Raw genomic sequence first — 7,446 nt, forward strand, 5'->3', positions numbered from 1 at the left:
GTGATTTTGGCCATATGGAAACATGCACTAGCACTTGAAACCTTATTGAGGTGCTTGGCTTGAACATAATTTGTTGAACTTTATCACCGAGGAAAGGCCGAATACAACTTGTTGACTAGTATTTGAGCTCCATTTTTGACATGGAGAGAGAAAACCCTGGACTTATGAATATGGACTTTGGAAAGGACATTCTTGTAATTTGCATAATGATCCATTGAATCTTGCTACTGATAAGCAATGTAATATACTTCGGATCTCGGGCCTGAAATTTACTATTGAACTTCACTCTGTCCAAATTTTGAGCCCCGTATAAATTGGACCTTTAATATGGAACATAGTGACTTTAAGAAATTGACCCGATTGAACTTCATCATGAAGCAACCTATGACATTGCACCTCTTATTGATGATAGAAGACGAAAATCTATATGTTGATGATGCACCCATTGGTATTAAAATTTGTTGAGCTTGAAGAATATCCGAGAAAATGAATTGTTGATGACGTCCGAAGTTGAATTTCTTGATAAACCCATCATGTTGCATGTAACAATATTCTGAATTGTAATACGGTCAACTCTTTAATATTTATACCAGTTATTTCAGCCATATGTCTTCTCAAAAGAAACCCGTAGCTCCGGGGTCATCAGAACCGGCTCTCATGAAAGAGAGGGATGTACCTCCGGCATCTGAGTGGAGGAAATCTCCTTATTTTGGTCGGAAGGACCCCTTCTGGCGGGCGGCTACCTCCACCACTTCTCTTCTATCTCCGAAGGGGGCTCCATTATGTCTCACTGAGGACACTAACTCTGGACACGAGGCCCTCATTTCTCCTTCCTCGGTGCTACGCTTTCGGATTGAGCGGGGGGACTTTCCACACTGTTATCCTCAGTTCAAGGCCTTCTCAAACCCTCCTTTTGGTTGGCAGGAGTGGGTCGATGATGTTCTCTCGGACAAGAGCTTTTGTCAGCGGCTTCAAGAGGCCCGCCTATTGATCCCAGTGAAATATCTCGATCCCTATCCATCCGTCGCAACAATGCTAGCCTGGAAGCCATGGCTCTTCGATGGAGCACCGAGACACACACCTTTATACTTGGCCAGCACGAGATGGGGCCCACCCTTGAGGATGTGTTCATGTTGCTGCGTCTGGAAGTGACCGGCCCTGATGCCTTCGACCCTGAGCAGACACCCCCCGAAGATGATTCTTTGATCCAATCTCTGAAGCTAAATCTTCAAACTTGTGGTCGGTGGAGTTCCGTTTTTGATGGTTCAGCGAGGAGGACTAGTCGAGTAAGGACGGACCGTGCCTCCTATACTGCATGGATCCGCCACTTCTTCAAAGATCTTCAGCCCTTGGCCAGAGATGCTGACCCTAACTCTCGGGAGTATGAGGTCGGTCCGATGTATGACTCCAGGCTCTATTTCTTGGGATTTCTGGCTTGCTTCCTTTCATTCTTCATTCTTCCGAGCACGCCTCCGGATTCCCTCAATCCTTTCGTCTTCCCCTTGGCAGTCAGGCTCTTCAGAGGAGATCGGATCCCTTTGGCTCCCCTATTTCTTGGGAATCTCTATTATCGGCTGGATCTACTACATCGAGATATGGTTCGCTCCGTGGGTCGATATGAGCCTGTCTCCTTTATTTACAGCCAGTTCCTGCTTTGTTTCTTCTTCGAGAGGTTCCCAAAATTTGCCCCTGCTCCGACTGTATTCGAGGCGGAGGTTCTTCAGGAGATAGTGTATAAAGATGGCATCCCCGTGCTCGATACTGATGGGTCTCGGACATTTGGGAAAGCGAAGTCTTGCCAGCCGTTGATTACACGTTGGTCACGTACCATTTCCACCTTATCCTTGAATACTCTAGTGGATGATCCCCGACGCTTTGTGGCACGGCCGTATGTATGCCCGCCTGTGGGTGTGGCCACACCGCTTATCTATCATGGTTCCTCCCGCTCGGTGTCCTTTCCTTTGCCGAAGAACATCCCTGCACCCTTTGTTGATATGCTGATTATGATCCGTCCGAGTTCATTACCGGTATGGCATGAGGAAGGCGTTGATAGTGCCGTTTATAGGCCTGACCGCGTAGCATGTCAATTCGGGTTTGATCAATGTGCCCCGGGGCCAGCACCTCCTTTATTATCATTTTCAGCGAGCTACTGGCGCTTCAGTCGCGGGCTTGTAGACACCGTGCTTCCCATATCCGGCTCTTTGACGATGCCAGGCTTCAGTCGAGTAGGGGGTTTTACCTCCTCTTTCAGGCGGTATTGGCAGAAGAATATCGATGCGTTTATTGCATTTGTCCAGAGCAGACCGACTGTATGTTTGCCTCCGCCGATTTATAAGAAGGATTCTTCTCGTCGGCTACCCGAGAGCCGAAAATCTGACCACATGTACAAGAGTTTCTTCACCTCATCTGCTCCAATTGACCCTTCTGCTCGGGCATCTGCTTCTAGCTTGGCAATTACTTCTCCGGAGCCAGTCCCTTTGAATAAGGCCTCTGGTCCTCGGACGACCCGCCTTAAGAAGATGGCTCACAAGAGGACTTCTAATGCCAGTCCTTCCGCTCCTCGCCTTTCCAAAAGGCTTCATGAGGTACCCGAAATTTTTGATTTGAAGCTACTTTCCTTTTTTGCGACTATACCTTCTAAAATGAAAACTTTTATTTGTCCATGTTGTGTAGGATCCTGCGGTTGTTGACGTTCTCAGTACCGTGGCTCCTGGCCATGCTGCCTCCCCCAGGCCGGACTCAGACTTGGACGACACCCTCCCTTTGTCTGCAAGACTTGTGAAGATGCGCACCTCTCGTATAGCAGTTATAGATGATGACGATGATGAGGCTGAGTCCTCCAACCATTTTTGTGACCTTATTCCATGCATGCGTCGTCACTGCCCTACCGTAGCTGAGGAGGAGCGCTATCTTGGTGACGAGGTTATTGGGGCTCATCGTTCTGATGTTGAGATTACTTGAGGGACTGATGCCACAGAAATTGATGCCGTAGGCCATGCTTCTAGAAGCAATGTAGAGACGAGGTGCGCCTCTGGGAATGGTGTGGAGGTGGATGTGCTAGAAATCTCTGAGACTCGCTCTGGCACTTATGGTGATTCTCATCCTCCGGCCCTCCTTCCTTCTTCAGGGATGACTGCTACTGTTCAGGCTTCATCAGACATTGAGATCGATCAGGTGCTCTCTATACGGCCAAGTGACCTTGCTGATGCTAGGAGTCCTTCAGTTGCTCCGGCTTTGCATATTGATTCTCCCTCTGGTAATCTTTCTTTCTGAAGTTTGTCATTTACTTCTATCTGTGAGAAATCTTTACTCAAATGGCTTTCCTGTTCCCTACCTCTAATAAGGCTTCCTTATCTTTTCTTCAGTGTTAGCTGCTACCGGGGTCCTGGCTTCACCTGCCTCAGACTCTGCTCCAGTGTTAGCTGCTACCGTGGTCCCGTCTTCACCTGCCCCGGACTCTACTCCGACTCTCTTTGTAACTCCTCACGGTTCTCCTTCTCAAGGGGGAACACCTGCCTTTGAGACGACTGCCAGAGGTTCTTCTTCGCCAGTGCCTTCGAATATTTTGGATTTGAATCTCAGTGATTTTCACATTGATAGTGATGCTTTTGGTCTTTCCCCTTATCGTTCGGCATTCTCAGGCTCAGGACCTCTGCCGGGAGTTACCCCTGTGGGTGGTTCATCTAACCCGATAGACATTGGGGAGATTCCTGAGACTAGCAGCTTTCCGGCCCCAATTCCTCCTTCAGCTTCTGGCAAAGTATCATTTCTCCATTATTGGGTAGCTCCTGAGTTTGCTTCAGTTCTACAGCTTGTGCATTCAAGTTACCCGGAGACCTTTGCTTCATTTGCTTGCCAGTGTCCACTCATTCAGACTGCTCTTCTCGAGTCTTTTGCCACTATCTTATATAGCTTGGACAGGCAACGGTTGTGTGACCTTAATGGGAAAGTAGTCGAGACAGCGTATCAGGGGATATCTGACATGGAGCATCACCAAGTGGACTTATCATGGCTTCGGAAGCACTTGGATATAGCTTCGAACGCCAGTCATCGGCTGGAACTTATGTCTGTGCTTGCCTCTTATCGCACCTCTATAGATGAGATAAAGGCAACTCTTCGTGAACTTGAGTCGGGTTATGCTCGGGCCTTGGAGACTTTAGAGGCACACTCTACTGTTTGTCCTCCAGATGTAGATGTGACGGGCAGCTTCTTCGAGGGTGTCTTTAGGAAAGATTGAGTTTTTTTTTTTATCATTACTTTCTTGCCCCTTTCGATAAAAATGTTTTATCTAGGACAATGCAATGAAATGACAAAATTTTTGTTGTTTGGATATTTTCGCATTGTTTTCTCATTCTACTTGATAAAATATTTATTTCGAATGATACAATGGAAAGAACAATCATATGCACATGTTTATAAAAGCTGAAATATTCTCATTAGTTCTTCAACTTTCTTGACAAAAGTATAATAGATTCACTGGAAGTGATGGGATAAAACATACACCATAGAGAAAACCAGCTTCTTCATAACGTAAGGGAAATACAACTTTTAGACAAAGTAAGAAAGTGAAAATGAATTTCAACATAGATGAGTCCAACTATGGGTAGTAATGCTTGATAAACTTTGCATTGAGCGGGCCAGTTCGGAAGCCGTCTTCAACCCTTACAAGTTTGTAGTACCCGCTTGAGCTCGCTCGAACGACTTTGTAGGGCCCTTCCCATTTTTGAGAAAACTTGGGTAAAGGCTGTCCTCGCATGATTGGGTCTACAATCTTCCATACTAGATCACCTTCTTCAAACTTCCTTGGTATCACAGTCTGGTTATAGGCTCGGGCGATGGACTCATGATACCTTTCCATGACTTTTGCAGCTCTGTCATGCTTTTCCTCTAATGCTTCCAATCTGGTGGTTCGAGGCTCCAATACCATCCCCGAGGCGAGAGCCATTCGAGCAGATGGCGTTTCCAACTCTATAGGTAACACTGCCTCGGACCCATATACAAGGGAGTAAGGAGCTGCTTGAGTTGGCTTTCTCTTCGAAGTGCGATACGCCCATAGGGCTACTATCAACTGTTCGGACCAAGTCCCCCCAAACTCATCCATCATCTTGCTCTGAATCCTTATCAGTGTCTTGTTTGTGGCTACCACTTGCCCGTTCCCTTTTGGATAGTAGGGTGTGGATTTGTGATGCTTCACTTCGTAAGTCTCTAGGAGGCTCTTCACATATTTGTTTATGAAGGGAGTGCCGTTATCCGAGAGGATGGTGTTTGGTACTCCAAATCGGCAAATGATATTCTCCTTGATGAAGTTCGCAACTGCAGGCCCCGTAGCGTTCTTCAGAGGAATTGCTTCGACCCACTTTGTACTCAATTCTGTGGCTGCGAGAATCCACTTGTACCCCTTAGAAGATGTGGAGATGGGCCCTATCAGATCAAAAGCCCAGGTATGGAATGGCCATGGCGTTCGGATACTATGCAGGTCTACAGCTGGAGCGTGGATCAAATTTCCGTGTTTTTGACAAGTCTGGCACCTCTTCACGTGATGGGATGCATCTGACTCCATGGTCGGCCAGTAATACCCAAGGTGTATAAGTTGCTCGAACAGCCGAGCCCCTCCTTGATGTTCAATCTCGTGGGCTCTTCCGAGGACTACATCTGACTCCTCCTTGGAGAGACATCTCAGGGGAGTGCCCTCAATACTTCTTCTATACAGCTTGTCCTGATCAAGAAAGTGCCACCTCGCTCTCCTCTTGAGGTGTGCAATGTCCCTCGGGCTCTCAGGTAGTGTTCCCTCTTTGAGATAGTCAATGTAGACTTGCCTCCAGTCAGGGGTATCAATTTCAAAGCAACTCTCATCCTCCCGGATGTATGAATGACACTTGGGGCATTCCTTCTGTAATTGATTTGAGTCCTTCTCCATCTCTGGCCAATAATAACCTTGTCTTTGGATTCTTCTATACAGACTGATATCCCCATCCCCGCAAGACTTTTCATGGATCTGTTGTAGTCGGAAGCTTGCTTCTTGTTGGCCAATACACCGGGCTAGGAATCCAGTACCTCCTCGGAAGTAAAGTTCACCTTGAATAATTGTGAATTGGGCAAGCTTGGCCATAGTCAGTTTTCCAACTTTGCTTCTGAGTTGCTCGAGGACTTCTCCTCTCCAGTCCTCCGGAAGGCCTTTGTCTTCGGGTATTATTGAAGGTTCTGTTCTCTTCTTGATAACAATTGTTGCCTTTTCCTCTGGAATGTCAACTCTTGCCCCTAATGTTGCGAGGGCATCTGAAAACTTGTTGTCGGAGCGAGGCACATGCTCTATTTCGACCTTCTGAAATTTGTCAAGAAGCCTTTGGACTGTTGTTCGATATGTGGCCAAGGCAGGCTCCTTTAAGACGAACTGTCCTGAAACTTGCTTCACTATCAGCTTTGAGTCCCCCCGGATCCGAATCTTCTCGATACTGTGCTTCTCAGCTGCTATCAAGCCTAAAATAAGAGCCTCATACTCGGCTTCGTTATTCGAACAATGGAAATCCAGTTTATAAGACAAATATAACTTTTCCCCACTTTTGCTTGTAAGGACTATCCCGGTTCCTCCCTTCCCTCCGGCTGCTGCTCCGTCAAAGCTCAATGTCCAGAAGCTTTCCTCGGAAGCCATAGCTGCGTGCACCTCTCCTCTTAATTCTTCATTCACTGGTTCATAGTCACCACTTGGAAATTGGGCAAGGAGATCAGCTAAGGCTTGGCTTTTGATCGCCTTGGGGGCTACACATGTGATCTCGAATTCACCCAGTGCTAACAACCATCTTGCCACCTTCCCGGTTAGAGCAGGCTTGCTGAGGAGGTATCGGATTGGATCACTTCTAGTAACAATCTGAATCTGATGTGCTAGGAAGTAATGTCTGCGCTTTTGGGCAGTGAATACCAAAGCTAAACAATGTCTCTCTACTGGAGTATATCGGACTTCTGCTCCTCGAATCTTCCGACTGATGTAATACACCGGGCGTTCTACTCCATCTACATCTTGGACCAATAATGCCCCTATGGACTTGGGGGTTGAAGTTAGGTACAACATTAGAGGCACCCCGGCCTGCGGGGCTATCATGGTCTGAGGCGAGGTCAAGGCCGCCTTGATTCTCTCAAAGGCCTTTTGGTGCTCTTGGTTCCACTCGAACTTGGCATCTCCTTTTAACAAACAGCCGAAAGGCGCAGAGATCTCTGCCAGTGCTGGGATAAACCTCCGAATATAAGACACCTTCCCGAGGAACTTCTTTAACTCCTTCTGAGAATGCGGGGGAGGCATTGCTCTGATAGATTTGACCTTGTCTTCATCTGCCTCGATACCATGCCTATGTACAAGAAACCCGAGGAACTTCCCGGTCGTCACCCCGAAGCACATTTGAGAGGATTCATCCTCATTTTGAATTTCTGGCACCTCTTGAATACCTTCTCAAG

This window comes from Camellia sinensis, chromosome 3 (genome assembly GCF_055761805.1).
Source record: "Camellia sinensis isolate YWXY chromosome 3, ASM5576180v1, whole genome shotgun sequence".
Taxonomy (NCBI): Eukaryota; Viridiplantae; Streptophyta; class Magnoliopsida; order Ericales; family Theaceae; genus Camellia; species Camellia sinensis.